The 19,575-nt window shown below is 39.5% G+C and overlaps 1 long non-coding RNA gene across 1 annotated transcript; it reads left to right on the top strand.

The window, feature by feature from the left end:
* Positions 1–371: 371 nt before the first annotated feature.
* LOC127522036 (uncharacterized) lies at positions 372–7,318 on the top strand. Its single transcript, XR_007932512.1, has 3 exons — positions 372–514; positions 5,895–6,576; positions 6,622–7,318. It is a non-coding gene; the product is annotated as an uncharacterized LOC127522036 (long non-coding RNA).
* Positions 7,319–19,575: the final 12,257 nt, after the last annotated feature.

The following is a 19,575-nucleotide window of genomic DNA, read 5'->3' as shown; positions in this document are numbered from 1 at the left end:
AGCTAAATTGGGTTGTAGCACGTTGTCTACGTTACTATGCTTGGAAATAGCTGCATTTTAACAACGTTGTTTTAACAAAGTTTAGCTCACGAGTCATTGATCCGGGAAGATCGAATCTGTGAATATATTGCCAACTTTACTGATTTTCTTTGAGTTAAGCACTGACCGCATTTCTTTATATTTGAGTTCAACAAGTTCAAACTCCATGAGCCGTGGCCCGCGCATTATTTGTGTGCAATATTAACGTAGCCTACAGAGCTGACTGAAACACTGCCAGCCAGCGGGACATTAAACAGGAAGTGTTTGTCCGAGCTCACAACAGGTTTTGGAGGTGTGGGGGAAATTTTGAGTTTCTGTATAATTTTCATATGATTTTACTTATATGCTTATGGTTAAATGATTTTGTTATTCTTGGAAGTGTTTAAGTATGCATTCTTTGGGTGACAAGTGGAAAACACTGAAGTGGTAAACATGTTCCTAATATGGTAAAAGGACAGAGGCTTCAGCCTTGGAGGTCAGAGATATAAAAGTGAGGGTAAGCTTTCGTTCTTTGTCTTACACTCTGCAGCTACTTGTATTTCTGTATGACTGCCTGACCTTTCTTGCAAGAAATAAAACTTTCGAAAGACAATTGGATGTGTTTATCTCTTATGCAGTAAGAGTCAGTGTTGATTTTTTTGCCACAACAATTTGGTGTCAGAAAGTGGGATTCCTTGCATGTGCCTTTTGGACTGATCATCCTGGACTTAGTAGTCTCAGCCCTACCCCGAATAGATTGAGGGATGAGGGGCCGACCGCCAGGGTCTAGAAGGGGACACCACTGGAATCAGTAAATGAACCCAGGTGGCATCACGACTCTCTGGTAAAAGATAAATTATAAATTTTTATGGGAGAAATTGAAATTTTGTGATTAAGAGTGATTAAGGGAGAAAAAAAATTGAAAAAAAATGGAGATTTGGTAAAATTTGGAAGATTAGGAAACGGGACAAACCATATTGGTGGCTCTGGCTGGCTCTGTGGTCGTGGTCAAGGGGTTTCTAAGGGGAACTGAGGTCGCGCATGCAGAAGCAGCAAAGGTAATTTCTAAAGGGGAAATTTGAGCTGCGTCATACAAGCTGAAACAAATTTTTGGGAATTGAGCCCAACTGCAGTAAGGGCGCTGCAGAAACAAAAAATTAATGGGGAAATCTGAACTGGGCACGCTGAAGCTGAAACAAATTTCTGGGATTGAGCCCAGCTGCAGGGTACTGCAGAAACAAATTTGTAAGTCAGGGAACTTAGGCTGTATGACAATTTAAACACCATTGTGAGAAGCAGCGCGATCAAGACGTTCCCGGAAACTGCATCACGTTGGGACAGTAAAGACGTTTCCATGGAGGGAGGTTTCTGAGAAATCTAAGCTGGGTCGCACTGAAGCAAATTTTGGGATTGAGCCCAGCTGCAGTGAGGGTGCTGCAGTAAACAAATTTGTGAAGGAGTGACACAGTTTAAACGTCTTAAGCTGGAGCATTAAGGCTCAGCCCGTCCGGTTTTGGGTTAAAAAGATCGGGAGCATTGAGGCTCAACCTGTCTGACTTTGGGTTAAAAGTCGGATCTGTAGGAGATTATTAGGTGCGCATCGACAAGGTAAATCCATGAGAGTCGGAAGATCCAATATGGGGAAATCCCAGAGCAAGCTTGCAGAAAATGATGCACCAGTGTTTTATCAAATGAGAAAATTGTATGGCCAAAAATGCATGCTAGATGTAGATAAGTTAATCAAACAATATGATTTTCCGAGAACAGGGAACGTTGAGTGTCACAAGACTTAAGGTCGTAGGGGAATGAGAAGAAGAGAACTGCGATGTGGGGATGTTGTGTGAAAGCGGTGTGTGTGTGAAATGTAAGCAGACAAGAGATTGTTGGGTGCAGGAAGCAGACAGAAGGGAAAAGAATGTTGATGCAGAAAGAATGGGCATGTAGGGAAGGAGAACTGAATGTAACTTACAAAAAAGTTTTGTTTTGCATCCATTAAATAGAGGCATGAGATTAGATGTCTTGAGAACTACAATTTATATAATAATGGTTGAAGGAGAAAGCAGCTGTAAGGCTGTCAGTGCAACCTAGTAGTTGAGATATGGGTAAAATAACATTGTGGTTCTGCAAAACAGTAGAAACCATATGGATAATAGAGTTTGCATCTGCAGATTAACTATTTGATAGAGAAATACGGGATAATAATGAAGAGAAATATAGCAGCAAAAATTAATGTTATGAAAATAAAAATTTCCACTTATGGAAAAATATTTGAACAGTCTCAAATATGTTTTTATGTGATGAGCGCATCGCTATCACAGTGTAAAATAACTAAAATGATTTAGGACCTTTAATTTCTAAATGTTTGGTTTTTGATGGTCAAAAGTTTAAATGGCAAAATGAGACTGCCAGTTGTAACAGAGACTCAACCTGACTGGAAATTTGTAATTTCTAATTTCCCTGATGTGTTAGTAAAAGACAAATATAAACACAGTTGTTTATTTGAAATCATATGTCATTTCTGGCAAAGTCTTAAGCTGGGCCAGAGTAAAGTTTGATGTTAAAAGTTATAAAAAGGCAGTGTACTAGTCCTGAAATCCTCAGAGTCTCTCTCATTTAAAGTCAGCTAAATGCTGCTATCTGAGCCTGTGTCATAAGTGATAACAAGCTATTTATAGTGAAACACAGTGTCTCAGTTGAAAATCATGGACACAGAGATGTTAAAAGAAATGATTGCCATGAAAAGGGCAATTAGTTGTTAAATGTGTCAAAGTAAAACTCAATGAGTGTAAAGAGGTCTTTAAATTAGTAATACAGACCTTGAATGATAGAAGTGACTATTTTGAGGAATTTCCTCTATGACCAGCAACTTTTTGTCTGATCTTTTTCACCACCATGTGCAGGGCCGATGGCTCCGGTTACAGATGTAGCAGAACACTACACTGAATGGACAGTTGTGAGAACTAAGTTCACTGAGTATAATGTCAGCACTGATATGTTGCTGCTGAGAATGTCTAATGATTTTAGTGATTAAATACTGCTGTCATTAACCTGTCTCCATGTTTTAACACTATTAGGCAGTCCAATGGCTCTGGTGGCTCTTGAATGCACCTTTCCTAAGCTCCAGAAAACACCTGATTCTGTTGAAGAAAACTGTCAGAGATTTCATGATGGGAAAGAGCGGTTACCAGTGTGCACGAGGTGATTTCTCAATGACGGGTAAGATCCTTTTTGGCCAGACAGGGGACAACCTAAGGCAGGGGGTCACCGCTGCCACTGGGCATCTACCCTGAAGGGAGGTGTTTTATGTGAGATGGGTATGAGAGTTGAGCGGATGTCTGTGAGGCCAGCAGCATCAAAAGTGGGGATGACCTGTGAGAAGGTACAGCAGTCTGCCCCAAAAATGTTCCTCTATACCATTCACCAGAAACCGCGTTCCTAGGATGGCTTGTTTTTCATTGTGACAAGTGTCCACAACTTGATGCAAGTATGCCAGGGGACAAGACCCTGAGGAAAAAGATTAATGATAAAGAGCTGATGGGAATGAGCTTTCAAGAGCCGACTGAGACCATGGGGTGATTGTCCATTATTTCTGGGGAGACCATAGTAAAATTTAGTAACATGATGTTGGTTGTCTTATGGGCAAAAACCAGTATAGAAGTTTAGGATTCAGCATTACGATGAATCCCTGAATTCATGAGGCTGTGTTGATTTTGAACTAATATGTCTCTATCATAGTTTTACTCCTGCAGGTCATTAGACATGGCAGAGGATAATTCCAAGACATGGTGGAGGCTAAAGATGAAGACTGATTTTGCAGATTCAAGAGAAAGTTAAGTGAATTCAGCATTTAACCTAAAGATAACTTTAAAATGCTCCTAAGTTACAGTCTTGTGAGGCTGTTGAATTGATTATTTGTGCAGTGAGAGAGAGACTGCTGGGGTAGAGTTAAGGATACTCTGTCTGTCTGTTATCAGCCTGTTAAAGCTTAAACAAAACAAAGCAATGAGATTAAAACTAAAACAACCCAGCTGACTTTTGTAGAAAAGAATTAACATGAACAAATAAGTTCTGAGACTGGATAAGAGATCATGTAAAAACTAAGTAAAGAAGTGCAGAAAAAAAAAGTGATGTTTAAATATGTTTTTTTAGATTTAACACCAAAAGCAAACCTTGAAAATAAGCAGTCCATGGTCATGTGTGCCTAGTATGAGTATGAGTGAATGTGAGGGTGACTGTACTTTATGTTTTGTATGTGTTCAGGGACATATTCTGTCCTCAGAGTGTGTATATGTCATTAACCTCTGGAATGAGTGTTTTATCATTACAGATGGGTTAAGTGAAACGAACTGATAATTCTGATTGAATCTGATGAAAAAGACGATACAGTACATGGGACGAGCTTTAAGTGGATTGGTTAGCCAGCTCTGTCTGCTAGTGGTAATTATGACTACTTTTGTCATTTATGATGTTTATTTGAGTTACTCTCTGGATTAGCATGTTTAAGCATTTATGTAAATTGGAATTGGAAAATTGAAGATTGCCGTCCATGGGTTAAAACCCCTTGTCTAACTTCAACTGAGGGTCTAAATTTAAACACTGTCAGCTATGTGTGGTCACAATGATAAATGTAAAATGTTGTAGATTGAGGGCAGAGAAACAGTGACACACTGGCAATAAAAATTATCCAGAGAGCCCAGTAACATTCACAGTATGAAGGACTGGTGGGAGAACAAAGGAGGATGGGAAAGAAACATCAGTGTTGTTTGACCATCCTTGATCAGGTCTGTACACCATGACCTGACCTGCGAGACAAACCACTTGATAACTGTGAGAACGTGTTGTTTGTAGATGACTCTGCCTTCAGAGACAAAACAACAGGCCTGAATTGCGAAGGATAAGTTGTGACCATGGAATGTGAAGTGTTAGTTTCAGGGCTGCTGTCCTTTAAGTATTTGGCATAAGCAGATGAGCTTGTGACCCTCACTGGAGTGGGTAAACTGATGACTGACAAAATTGTGACTATCTACACAGACGCCCGTTATTGGTTCGGGGTGGTAGACGATTTTTGAGGTGCTGTGGTTTGAATCCCTGTTTGTGCTGACAAACTAATGCAAAAAGTTTCTGTTTCTGTTTCTGTCAGACACAGGAGATTGTGTGTAATCTGTTAATTGAAAATAACCTTGGTTTTTCTAACTCTTTACAGAGCATGTTCAGAAGCAGAGAATTTTTTTTAAATTAGGTTGGAAGACCCCATTTTTGGGAATGGAAGGGGCTAAACATCGAGTGACATCAACCGAATTGTGTGAACATGACATGTTGAACTATTGCAAAGAAATGTCTTCTCTCCTGTCTAAAGTTTGTGTACAGGTGAAATCAGCTCAAGGAATTCCAAATCACCACCAAGGTTCGACAATGACACATCGTGGGCTACAAAATAGATCTGGTGTGAAAAGATGTTATACAACTAAGATGGTACATGCTACATGTCTGTAAAATGAAGGACAAAATCTTTAGTTTTATGATTGAGCGATGTACCTTAATTTGTTGTTTGTATGAAGATCAGAGATGAAGAGTATAAATGTGATGTAATAACGTACATTTGCTTGTTTTCATATTTTTTTGAGAAGATATGCATTTTTACCTTAGTGAAGCATTGTAATAGATTAGATGTAGTGATTAGTTATCAATGAATGATAAAAAGGGGGGAATTGTGGGGGAAATTTTGAGTTTCTGTATAATTTTCATATGATTTTACTTATATGCTTATGGTTAAATGATTTTGTTATTCTCGGAAGTGTTTAAGTATGCATTCTTTGGGTGACAAGTGGTAAACATGTTCCTAATATGGTAAAAGGACAGAGGCTTCAACCTTGGAGGTCAGAGATATAAAAGTGAGGGGAAGCTTTCGTTCTTTGTCTTACACTCTGCAGCTACTTGTGTTTCTGTATGACTGTCTGACCTTTCTTGCAAGAAATAAAACTTTCGAAAGACAATTGGATGTGTTTATCTCTTATGCAGTAAGAGTCAGTGTTGATTTTTTGCCACAACGGAGGGAACGCAAATATCTTTATGAGGGAACGCAAATATTTGAGAGGGAACGCAAAAGATTTGAAAGAGACAAACTTGACTGAGACTGGGAGAAATAACCTCAATTTTTGTGTTATTGTGTGCGTCTATGACTGATTGTGAGTACCCGTTCTAATCATTAGATAATCTTTATTAATCGTAGTATTTGATTACCGGTCAAGTTTGCATTTCTCCATTATTATTGAGTTAATCTGAATGAACAGTGTTAAAGCAAACTAGCGCGTTCGGCGCGTTCACGCGCTGTGTGTTCACGATTACATCATTGCAGATTGTGATAACTTCACCCTGTTCCGTATATGTTTATTCATGTTACAATGCTACTATGTTATTCATGTCAAGTTTATATGGGAGTACTGTATAGTGCGCTGTGTGATCTTTATTGCCGTATACGGACACTTTCGGTTTCAACGTGCCGATTATGTTTACATAAATGATGACAGCGCCATACTACATAGTATTTTTCCACTGAAAGTTAATACTCTATATTGTAGTTATGTATACTATAGCATTTTATAGTGGAATTTGATGTGTAATGTGATTTAATTTATATAACAGTCAAGACATTTTATGCTGATTATTTCTTTATTTATGCTTCATTGTAGTACCACACATCTACCCACAAATTCTCGACCTCCCACTCATGTACATCTTCAGTGTTCAATAAACCCCTTTGATTTAATCTGATTGCCTTGATCCATTCCTGTGTTCTGATCGACACACCAAGAGGAAGGCTAGAGACATTAGAATCACCTTAGAATACAATCCTTTTTCAACTCCTCAACACCCTCTGATGTTCTTTTTATCTAAATAAACAACATATTATATGGCTCTTAAAGGGTTAGTTCACCCAAAAATGAAATTTCTGTCATTAATTACTCACCCTCATGTTGTTCCACACCCGTAAGACCTTCGTTCATCTTCAGAACACAAATTAAGATATTTTTGATGAAATTCGAGAGCTTTCTGACCCCAGATTGCAACGTAATTGTAACTTTCAAGGCCCAGAAAGATAGTAAAGACATCGTTAAAATAGCCCATGTGACTACCAGTGGTTCAACCTTAATGTTATGAAGTGACGAGAATACTTTTTCTGTGCAAAAAACAAAAAACAAAAACAAAAATAACAACTTTATTCAACAATTTCCTCTCTCCACGTCACTCTCTGATGCTGTTCATGTGAGCACCACGACACATGCGTGTGATGCTGACGCAGAATCCGGCCAATAATGAGCCGACGTTCTGACGTAGAACCTGGAAGTGCTGCACTGTGTTTACTACGTCAACAGTGTCAGAGACTGAAATGGAAGAGAAGAAATTGTTGAATAAAGTCGTTATTTATTTTCTTTTATTTTTTTTGCGCACAAAAAGTATTCTTGTCGCTTCATAACATTAAGGTTGAACCACTGTAGTCACATGGACTATTTTATGTCTTTACTACATTTCTGGACCTTGAATGTGGTAATAATGTTGCTGTCTATAGAGGGTCAGAAAGCTCTCGGATTTCATCAAAAATATAATTTGTGTTCTGAAGATGAACGAAGGGTGTGGAACAACATGAGGGTGAGAAATTAATGACAGAATTTTCATTTTTCGGTGAATTAACCCTTTAAGATACACGGCATATAAAAATTCAGTGTTGTCATATTTCGAATACCTCAACTGAATTTAGGTAATTTTGTTTTTTGTTCTTATTTTATGTACAGACGTACAGATGTATTTAAAATGATACTGAATATTGATCATTTTCAAGGTATTGTATTGAAGTTAGAAATTCCAGTATTGTGACCACTAATTCATGTACTTCATCAATAAGGTGAAAGTGCTTTGTTTAAAGTAGCTATTTTTCTACTTAGATCTATGATTTGATTAAATATTTTTTGATAATTTATTAAATATCGCCGGCTAAAAAGTAATTAGTAATTTTAGTACTTTGAGTAGTTTTTGAGAAGAGTAATTTGTACTTTTACTTGAGTACTTTTTTGACACCAGTACTTTTACTTGTAATTGAGTATTATTTCAGCAATGTAACAGTACTTGTACTTAAGTACAAATTTTCAGTACTCTTTCCACCACTGCCGGTTAGCCTGCTGTCTTATACACCAAAGTTGCACATACCTTGTTTATTCAGATCAATCTGTAATGTTATTTTAAATAAGTCTTAAATGTCCAGATATTTCATTTAATAACAACAATTATGTAATAGGGCTGGGACAAAAAAAATATTTAACCTAGCTATCGCAATTTTTTTGTTACGATTTTAAAATCTTTTTTTTTTTTTTTAATGCAGTATCGATATTAATTCAAATTATATTGCTTTATTTTAGCCCTTGCAGGGACAAGGGAGGAGGACAAGATATCAATGCTGAGAGAGAGTATAATACTGCAGAGCATCACGATTAATCTCAATTCAAACAATTTAAAAATTGTTGCCATTTATTCTTAAATAACAACAATTATTCATCTTTCTAATAAACCTTTGACAAAATCATATCGCAACATTCAAATCGGGCTGGTGCTGAACCAGAGAGAGCAGTTGTTATAGGTGTGGATCAGCTTCATAAACAGTCTTTTCAACTTCATAGGTTCATTATTTTTGTGATACAGTTCAAATTATCATACAAGTACTGGGATAAAAGTTTAGTTCATATATAAACAATGATGTCTACGGTAGCGATCAAGTAAGCAATAAGGTACGAGAGGCTGTGCTGTATCGTGAATAAGTCACGGCTGAATGGCGTTGTTAGGCAAGACGCAAAGCGGAGTGCCTGCATTCCCTTCAGCCATGACTTATTCACGATACAGCACTAGCCTCAAGTACCTTATTGCTTTTATAAAACGGTTACCACACAATACAAATATTAAAGCCAGAAATATGTATCAATGCGACTTTCATGAAGTAAACTTTTTCTAAAAGCCTTCCTTCCGCCGGAAAAAATAGTCCCTGACCGTGAACAGCAACAGAAGTTACGTTTTCACGCCATTAGATGGCGGAAAAGACTGTCTTTATGAGTGTGTCAGTCAATAGCAAAGACTTTTATATTGAAAAGACTAAATTGTTTTGAAAACTGAACAAGACACAACTGACAAATGCTTTGACTAGCGCTGTTAGTCACGTGAAAACCCCTTAAATGTTAAAAGGACAAGATGATACATCGGACATTTAAACAGATTTTTTATTATGAACATAGGACTGACCTGAAGGAAAATGCTAAATCTGAATGCAGGTAATAAACTCGCTCACTCGATCTTTTTCTCACAACACTCTTCTACATAATACAGTAAGCTTCAATGAACAATATCAATTGAGAACATACAGTTTACGTTGCTAAGAGTGGTTGCTAAGGGTATTGTGTAGTTATACACAGAACCATTGGGTGACGTGGTCATAGCTGTGTTTTATCATGAATAAAACACAGCTACTGACCAATCAGAATTAAGGACAGGAACTAACCATTTTATAAAATAGAGTAAATCACCTTTTGATTAAATAACGTTTCAAATAACGACTGTATCAGTTACATTGTTTCGCCACTAGGCCGCGACAATAGACTAAAATGTGTTTTTCATTTAATCTTTTTGTAAATATGACTCATATATCATGTACAGTCTGTATAAGTGTATGATTCAACTGTTTCCCATGGTCTAGTGTTTAAAAAAAAACAAAAATACCCTCAGGTGGTGGTAGCTGTTTTTAATGCCTGATCAAAAGTGATCAAAAGACCTGATACTACTATTACTACTACTACTAACAACAACTACAACAACTGAACACATTAAATAATTGTTGTTATTAAATGAAATATCTGGACATTTAAGACTTATTTAATAACATTACAGATTGATCTGAATAAACAGGGTATGTGCAACTTTGGTGTATAAGACAGCAGGCTAACCGGGTAGCTGTATTTTGTGCGAACGATATAAATCATAATGTGATTTTGTAGAAATTGTAATCAGGTGCTAAAAAAGAGTACCCATTAAAATGTCTTTACATAAAGGACCATAGAACAATGCACAGTACAAGCGCAGCGTTGAGCTTCTTGAGTCTGTTCAGCATTTTGTTTGGTGGATTAAAAGCTCACCGCGATTGGCTAAACAGAACATCCTCCAAAAAAAGATATTTATGAATCTTAACCTGCCAGGAACGTCTCAAAAATACCGCACACAAATTCAAAGCAGTCCACGCACATGTGACGATTTGCAAATGCAGATTCAATGATCCACAAATTTATGGATCATGTAACATCATTCATAAATGTGTGATGGAAATTAATTCAAGAACTTGATATATACATATTTGTGTGAACATTTTAAATTTATTTAGGTAAGATGCATTTGTGTGAGCATTTGGGGAAATATTTATGCTTTTACTTGTGCATTTATGAATTTTGTTTTGTAAATGTATTATTTTTGAGGCTAATCTGGCTCCATAGACTCACACATCTGCCTGCACTCTCAGAAAAAAGGTACAAAAGCTGTCACTGGAGTGGTGCCCTATCAAAACGCAGTACATATAACTAGAGTGTATATTAGTACCTTAAAGTTACATATTGGGTACCAAAAGTGTACATACCTAAATGGTACATATTAGAACCCTTTTAAATGGTAACATTCCAGTGACAGCTTTTGTACCATTTTTTCCCCCTGAGAGTGTAGCTTGGATATTTCTAGTAATCCAGAAGACCTTGCTTAGCTGGTTCAGGTGTGTTTGGTTGGATGCTACATCAGCCATACAGAAGTCCATATTTGACATAATGGACATATATCTGGCCCCAAAAGTCATCGATTTTGAACTTTCTATTTCTCCTTATTGACTCTTTCTGATGATAGATCAGCCATACAGTAGTCCATATTTGACCTACTGAACATATTTTTGGTCCAAGAATCCTCGATCATGTACTTTTTAATACATAGTCAGTGACTCCTTCTGATGTTTCAGCTAATAAACAAGACACACCTGAAACAAGGACACTAATCAAATCAGAAACCATGACAACTAACTAATGGCAGGAAAACTAAACGAAGGAGGACATGTGACAAACAGAACATGGTGCAAAAACAGACAGACATGTGACATTACTTCCCCCTCCCGGAAGGCGCGACCTTGCACCAGAAAGAGTCCAACCAGGGAGGGGGGGGGCGGGCACCCTGGAGGTCGTGGGCAGCTGTAGACTGTTAGGCTGCCTCCAGGGTGGTATCGGCAGTGCGGGGGGCCACGGCGGTGTGGCCTCCGTGGCCTCGGCCTGGACCTCAGGCTTGGCCACTCTGGCTACGGGTTTATGGGCCCCCCCCAAAAAATGTCCTTGGGAGGAGCCACGGGTTTCTGGGCTGGAGCGAACTCTGGAGAGGGCTCAGGGACTGGAGCGGAGTCTGGAGCTGACTCTGGGACTGGAGCGGAGTCTGGAGCGGGCTCGGGGACTGGAGCGGAGTCTGGAGCTGACTCGGGGACTGGAGCGGAGTCTGGAGCTGACTCAGGGACTGGAGCAGAGTCTGGAGCTGACTCGGGGAGTAGTCCATATTTGACCTTTTGAACATATTTCAGCCCAGAGTGCCCTCGAGCTTGAACTTTTTATATATACCCATTGACTCCTTCTGATGTTTCATCAGCCAGACAGACATGAGACATATTGACATAATTTTTGTCAGACCTGGGATGTTACCATTCTGTACATACTCATAGACTACTTCTGATGTTTCATCAACCAGACAATACTCCATATTTGACCAATTGAACATCTTTCTTGCCAAAGATTCCTTCAACTTTAACTTTTAGTAAGTAATTTTAAGTAAATATAACTATTAGTATGTACAGACATACTAATAACCTCCTCCTGATGTTACATCAGCCATAGAGTAGATCATACCATATTGTCATAATTTTTGCCAAAGAGTCCCCAGACTTTACCTTTCTGTACATACTTATAGACTCCTTCTGATGTTTCATCAACCAGACAATACTCTATATTTTACTGATTGAATATCTTTCTGGCCAAAGAGTCTTCAAGATTGATCTTTTTATAAATACTTGTTGACTCCTTCTGATGTTTCATCAGCCAGACAGTGTTCCATATCTGACCTATTGGACATGTTTCTGGCCAAAGAGTACTTGAATTTTAACTTTCTATACATAAATTCATATACATGAATGTTACATACGTCATACAGTAGGTAATATGAGTGTCATGTAAAGAAACACTGAGACTGGGTGACACAGAAGGTCCGGAGGGCCAAGGTGGAGCTGACGGCTCATTGGACCGAGGCGAAGACGGGGATCCGGAAGACTGCTGTGGAGCCAGAGCAACCGAGGATAACGGTGGAGCCCGGTGAAAGGCAGAGGGATGGAAGGCAGAGGTGCAACCGGCAGTCAGAAATCCTAAGGTGGAACCAGGGTGATGCCTGACCAAGGTGGAGCCAATGTGTCAAAGGACCAAGGTGGAGTCTGGGGCTCTGTGGCTGGAGGAGGAGACGGGATCCTCATGCCAAGGCGATGCTGGGGACTGGAAGCCCTGCAGTGAATCTGCAGTACTGCACGGAGACAGCTGAGGATGAGATGAGGAGCAGACAGGAAACAGAGGAGTAGGGACTGAAGAAATATGCTGGTTAAGTAGAGAAGGTGGGAGAGGGAGGCTGGATGTGCAATCCAAAGACAGAGAGGACACTGGAGACACTTGGAACACAGGAGATACATGGGGTGCTGGAGATACTTGGAGCACAGGAGATACAGGGGGCGCTGGAAATACTTGGAACTCAAGAGATACAGGGGTAAAAGACATAGGGGTATATGCAGATATAGCCTCTGTTAACCAGTCTATAAAATCCTCCTCAGCAAAGTCCAATAAGTTCCTATAGTCCATATTCGCCATACACGCAGCAGCAGGAGTGTGGGCGGGGCTTCCATCCATGCCCTCAAAATCCACAAGGACTCCCTCGACGACAAGCATTGTAGCTGACACATGCACCTGGTCAGACATAATATTGGGCTTAGGCTCCAGGGCGGAACACGACTCTTTCTCCGCGGCAAGTGCAGGCTCCGTGTCTGCGGTAGAATCAGGCTCTGGCACCGTCTGGCTGGGTGTTCGCTGACTGGGCTCTGGGTTTGGTGGAGGGGTGCTGATAGGTTCCGCTGGGCCGATGGTGAATGCCAAGTTGTTATTTATCAGCACCCACTGCACACATGCAGCAAAATCTTCACGAGGACTGCTCCCTGGGAGGCATGCCCGGGACGGCTCGCTGAGGCTGGAGATGTAGAACACGCAGAGCGGAGTGGTCAGGATATTGTGTTAGGCATGCCATCTTCAAAAAATCCCTGGTGTGTGACTCCAGGGAGCGGTCCTTCTGCTCCAGGCAAAGCAGGGCAACCAGCTGTGGTTGCCAGAACTTTACCGTAAAAAATATGGTAGCAACGTACAAAAAAATCCATTAAATTTATTCAATTCAATTCACATTTATTTGTATAGCGCTTTTCACAATACATATCGTTTCAAAGCAGCTTTACAGAGAATGCATGTCAACATTACAATTTGGAGAATGCAGTTAGCTAATAATGTAATAATTTAGGCAATTAATTTACAATCACTGTTAGCAATTTAATTAAAGGTAGAAGCAAAGAGCTCTTGGAAAAATGAATTACATATTAACAATAATTACGATATATAGAAATTTGCGAATGTGCGTGTTGATCCAGATGTTGCATCTTCTGAAGTCCTCGCAGGAGTTGGCGCCGTCTCTTCAAAAGTGTTGGTCATCTGAGGTCTTCTTAAGAGGCTGGATCCAAACTGAAGCTGATGTACTCTCTAGTGACCTCGGGACGGGCGTCTCGAGGTAAAACGGAAAAGCAAATGGAGAATAATTAGCATAGCTGCTGTTCATAACATTAAGCAAAGATAGTCATGTGCAACTGATCTGATATGAGATTCATTATGTGAATGCTTGGCTAAAGAGATGCGTCTTTAATCTAGATTTAAACTGGGTGAGCGAGTCTGAGTCCCGAACATTATCAGGAAGGCTATTCCAGAGTTTAGGAGCCAAATGTGAAAACGCTCTCCCTCCTTTAGAGGACTTAGCTATCCTAGGTACAACCAGAAGTCCAGAGTTTTGTGATCTTAAAGAGCGTGAAGGATTGTAGGGCGATAGAAGATCGGTTAAGTACACAGGAGCTAAACCATTTAGAGCCTTGTAGGTCATTAGCAGTACTTTATAATCGATATGGAACTTAATAGGTAACCAGTGAAGAGATGATAGAATTGGTGTTATATGATCATATTTTCTTGACCTGGGAAGAACTCTAGCGGCTGCATTTTGTACTAATTGTAGCTTGTTTATTGAGGATGCAGGGCAACCAGCTAGTAATGCATTACAGTAATCTAGTCTAGACGTCATGAAAGCATGAACTAACTTTTCTGCATCGGAAACAGATAACATATTCCGTATCTTAGCAATGTTTCTGAAGTGGAAGAAGGCTGTTTTTGTAACATATGAAATATGATTTTCAAAGGACAAGTTGCTGTCTAATATAACACCCAGGTCTTTAACTGTCGAGGATGGAGTAACAGTACATCCTTCTAAATGCAGATTGTAGTCTGAGAGATTCTGTGTACAGGTGTTTGGCCCAATAAGTAATACTTCAGTCTTATCTGAATTTAATAGAAGAAAATTACTAGTCATCCAATGTTTTACTTCTTTAACACACTCTGTCAGATTGGATAATTTAGAGTTTTCATCTGGTTGTGTTGAAATATATAACTGAGTATCATCGGCATAGCAGTGGAAAACTAATTCCATGTCTTCTTATAATATTACCAAGTGGCAGCATGTATATTGAAAATAGCAGAGGGCCTAACACAGATCCTTGTGGCACTCCATAATTTACTATCGTTATCTTAGATTTTTCCCCGTTTAAATAAACAAAATTGTGACGGTCTGATAGATACGACTTAAACCACCGTAATGCCTGTCCCTGAATACCAGTGTAATTCTGTAGTCGATCTAGGAGTATTTTATGATCTATAGTGTCGAACGCAGCACTGAGATCAAGTAGCACTAGTATTGAGATACAGCCTTGGTCAGAAGCTAGAAGTAAGTCATTTGTAATTTTAACGAGCGCAGTTTCTGTGCTATGATGAGACCTGAATCCTGACTGAAATTTTTCATAGATAGCGTTTGTTTGCAAGAAGGAGCACAATTGGACCGACACCACTTTTTCTAGTATTTTAGATATAAATGGAAGATTTGAAATGGGTCTGTAATTTGCCAATACATTTGGATCTAATTGTGGTTTCTTAATGAGAGGCTTAATAACTGCTAGCTTGAATGGTCTTGGAACATGACCTAGAGATAAAGACGAGTTAATAATATTGAGAAGAGGCTCTTCTGCTACAGGTAACAATTCTTTCAGTAGTTTAGTGGGTATTGGATCTAATAAACATGTTGTTGGTTTAGACGCCGTGATAAGTTTATTTAGCACTTCCTGTCCTATAGTTGTAAAGCACTGAATCTGTTCTTGAGGGGTGATAATTGAGGCTGAATCATAAAACTCTGTCAAAGGTTGTACATTTACAATTGTATTTCTGATGCTTTCGATTTTTTCAGTAAAGAAATTCATAAAGTCATCGCTACTAAACTGTAATGAAATGTTTTGTTCTGGTGATGTCTGTTTATTTGTTAATCTAGCCACTGTACTAAACAAGAACCTTGGATTGTTTTGGTTATTTTCTATGAGTTTGCGGAGATGCTCAGCCCTGGCTGCTTTAGAGTCTTTCTATAACGGGACGAGCTGTCTTTCCACGCAATTCTGAAGACTTCTAAACGAGTTTGTCTCCATTTGCGTTCTAGATTACGAGTTTCTCTTTTGATAGCATGAGTAATACTGTTGTACCATGGTACAGTATTTTTCTCTCGAACCTTTTTTAATCTCATCGGTGCAACAGTATCTAATGTACTAGTGAAAGTGGTGCACATACTGCTAGTCATTTTCTCGAGTTCATTTATGTGTTTAGGTACAATGAGCAGCTGAGACAGATCAGGCAGTTTATTTGTGAATTTATCTATAGTTGTCGGGAGAATTGTTCTACCTAGTCGATATCGTGGTGCAATTTGACAAATATCAGCAGTATGCAGTATGCATGTTACAAGGTAGTGATCAGTGACATCATCACTTTGCGGTAGAATTTCTATATCGGTAGGATTGATTCCATGTGATATAATTAAATCTAGTGTATGATTAAGACGGTGGGTGGGTCCAGTGACGTTTTATTTGACCCCAAACAAGTTTAGTAAATCTGTAAACGCAACCCCTAACGCATCATTTGTATTGTCTACATGAATGTTAAAATCTCCAACAATCAGCGCTTTATCAACGTTGACCAATAGGTATGAGAGAAAGTCTGCAAACTCTTTTAGGAAATCAACATAAGGCCCTGGAGGTCTATAAACGGTAGCCAAAGCAAGAGATAGTAGCGACTTTTTACTTATATCTGAGAGTGTAACGTTTAGCACGAGAATTTCAAATGAATTAAACCTGTAGTTTGTTTTCTGGGTAACGTTAAGAATATCTCTATAGATTGTTGCAACACCACCGCCACGGCCAACCGGACGGCATTTATTTTTATAACAGTAGCCAGGTGGACAAGACTCATTAAGACCGAAATAATCATTTGGTTTAAGCCATGTTTCAGTAAGGCAAATCACATCAAGACTATTATCTGTGATCATTTAATTTATAATAACCGCCTTAGGTGTCAGCAATCTAATGTTTAGTAGCCCTAGCTTTAGAAATTGTTTTTGTTCAGTAATTTTGCGAATTTCTGGTTTGATCACGATCAGATTTTTTCAAGATCCTTTATTTTTATTGTTAAACCTCACTATTCGGGGAATAGACACAGTTTCTATAGCCTGTACTACACTCACATTTCTATCAATTAAGTGGGCAGAACACAGACTGTGATTTGAGGTTCGCAGATGTGAGGAAGCGTCTTGGAGATGTTCTCCGACAGAAGATCAGCTCCGATTCTGCTGGGGTGCAGGCCATCAGCACGGAAGAGCCTAGGTCGCTCCCAGAAAAGATTCCAATTATTTATAAAGAGCAGCTTCTGTTCAGTACACCAAGACATTAACCATTCATTTAAAGCAAATAATCTACTGAACCTTTCATGTCCACGTCGGTACGTCGGAAGCGGTCCGGACACGATGATCCTCGTCGCGGGCGATGTGGCTCGTACCGTCTCGATGAGGCTCCTGAAGTCCTGCTTCAGCACCTTCGTCTGCCGCAGCCTGGTGTCGTTCACCCCTGCATGCAGAACAACAGCTCCAATGCTCTCAGCACCATTCAGGATCGCGGGAACCTGTGTAACGACATCGAGAACACGAGCACCAGGAAAACAGTGACTGCGCACCTTACCTTTGGTTGTGGTAGCGTGGACGTGGCGGACGATGGAGTCTCCGATGACCACGGCGTCGCGTTCTGCCTCGCGAAGAGGGGAGAAGCGGTTCCTCGTCGAGACCTCGAAGACCAGGGGCGGCGGAGGGGGAGAGGTCCTGGTCTGAGGCCGTGTGCTTCTCTGCCTTCCATTGCTGAAGAACCCAAGGTCCCTGGTGTGACGGCGCCGGAGTGAACGAGGGCTGGGATGAACGCGTTCTGGGTGCTCGGGCCCTGTGCAGAGAAGCACACGGCGTAGAGGAAGCAGGAGTGTTAATATCGCGCTGCAAACTTACCGAGGATTGGTGAGCATCAGCACGGGATGTTTCTAGCGCTGTTCGCCGCTCCCGTAGCTCGGCCTGCTTCTCCAGAAGGGTCCGAATCTGTCGTTCCACGGCCTCCAGCTCCAACTGCACCGCATGCAGCTCGAACGTGTCCTCACCTGCACTCAAAGGTAGAGACACATCCGATACACTCGCCATTAGTATAGATGAACAATAATATTGTGAGTGAGAAGAGTACAAATGCTAGTATGACCACGCCGCTATTGCTAACGGGCTAAAGCTAGTACCGAATGTTCCGGAAGTCGGATAAAACTAGCGATATCAAGGCAATCCGAGTGTTTTTTATATAAAATAATGTCGGGGATGTGTTCCCCCGCCGTAAAAGAGAGAATGATAGGTTATAAATTTGATTTTAAGAGAAAAAAGCAAGCAATTAGGAATAAACTCGACGGAGCTCTAACTCAAACAGGAAGTGACGTACTCCAAATTTACGGTAAAAAAACATATTTTATTAACTGATATAATGTTAATTTACCAATCGAATGATGTACTAATATCTGTTTTGTAGATTTGTAATACACTGACAACCACCAAACACAGTGGTGTTGAGAGTCACATGATGAATCAAAGTTCATCACAAGCAGCTTTTCCACAAGCTGAGAAGGACAATACTAATATATAGAAGGTGCACACAGTGTCATTAACAGAAACACTAAACACCATAATGGTAACAGACATAAAATTTTAAAAATGCAATAAACATTAATTTAACAACATTAGATGTAACATAAAACCCTAATGTACACAAATGATTGGAAAAAAATAAGAAAAACTAAGAAAAAACAGAGTTATTTCAACGAAAATACATCAAATGTGAAGTATCACGTAGGGAATTGTGGGAATGTCAATTTATGTTTTTTCACTGTAAATTGTAACTTGTTATTTTTCACTTCCAAAAACTTAACATTACATTAAATGTACCGTTAGATCTATTACAGTTATTCACCGTATATAGTACGGTAACTATCTGTAAAGCAATTAACAGTTTTTCACAGTAGCATTTTTACAGTCTTTTACCATTAAAATCTCGGCCATTTTTAAAAGTGTAGGTCACCAGGACTGAACCAAAAACACACAAGACAGAGGATACATGTGACAATGAGACATATTGACATAATTTTTTGCCAAAGAGTCCTGGGATGTTACCTTTCTGTACATACTCACAGACTCCTTCTGATGTTTCATCAGTCATACAGTAGTCCAAATTTGACCTACTGAACATACAGTATTTCTGGCCAGAGAGTCCTCGGATTTTGAACTTTCTATACATACTCATGAATCGTTCTCATGTCATATCAGCCATTCAGTATAAGACATACTGACATATTTTTTTGCCAAAAAGTCCACGATATTTACCTTTCTGTACATACTCATAGACTCCTTCTGATGTTTCTTCAGGCATACAGTAGCCCAAGAAGTAGACCAATGAGGATGTACAGAAAGGTAAACATTGAAGACTCTTTGGCAAAAAATGTCAATATCTCTTACATGACCTAGTGTATGGCGGATGTGACAAGAGAAGGATTCATAAGTATGTAGGACTCTCTTGGCTAGAAATATGTTCAGTAGGTCAAATATGGACTACTGTCTGGTTGATGTAAAATCAGAAGGATTCATGAGTATGTAGAATATTTAAAATCGAGGATTCATTGACTAGAAGTATGTTCAATAGGTCAAATATAGACTACTGTCTCGTTAATGAAACATCAGAAG

Source organism: Ctenopharyngodon idella, chromosome 11, assembly GCF_019924925.1.
Source record: "Ctenopharyngodon idella isolate HZGC_01 chromosome 11, HZGC01, whole genome shotgun sequence".
NCBI classification, from domain to species: Eukaryota; Metazoa; Chordata; class Actinopteri; order Cypriniformes; family Xenocyprididae; genus Ctenopharyngodon; species Ctenopharyngodon idella.
Note: the sequence above shows the minus strand (reverse complement) of the source record. Positions and strands in the feature narration are given on the sequence as shown.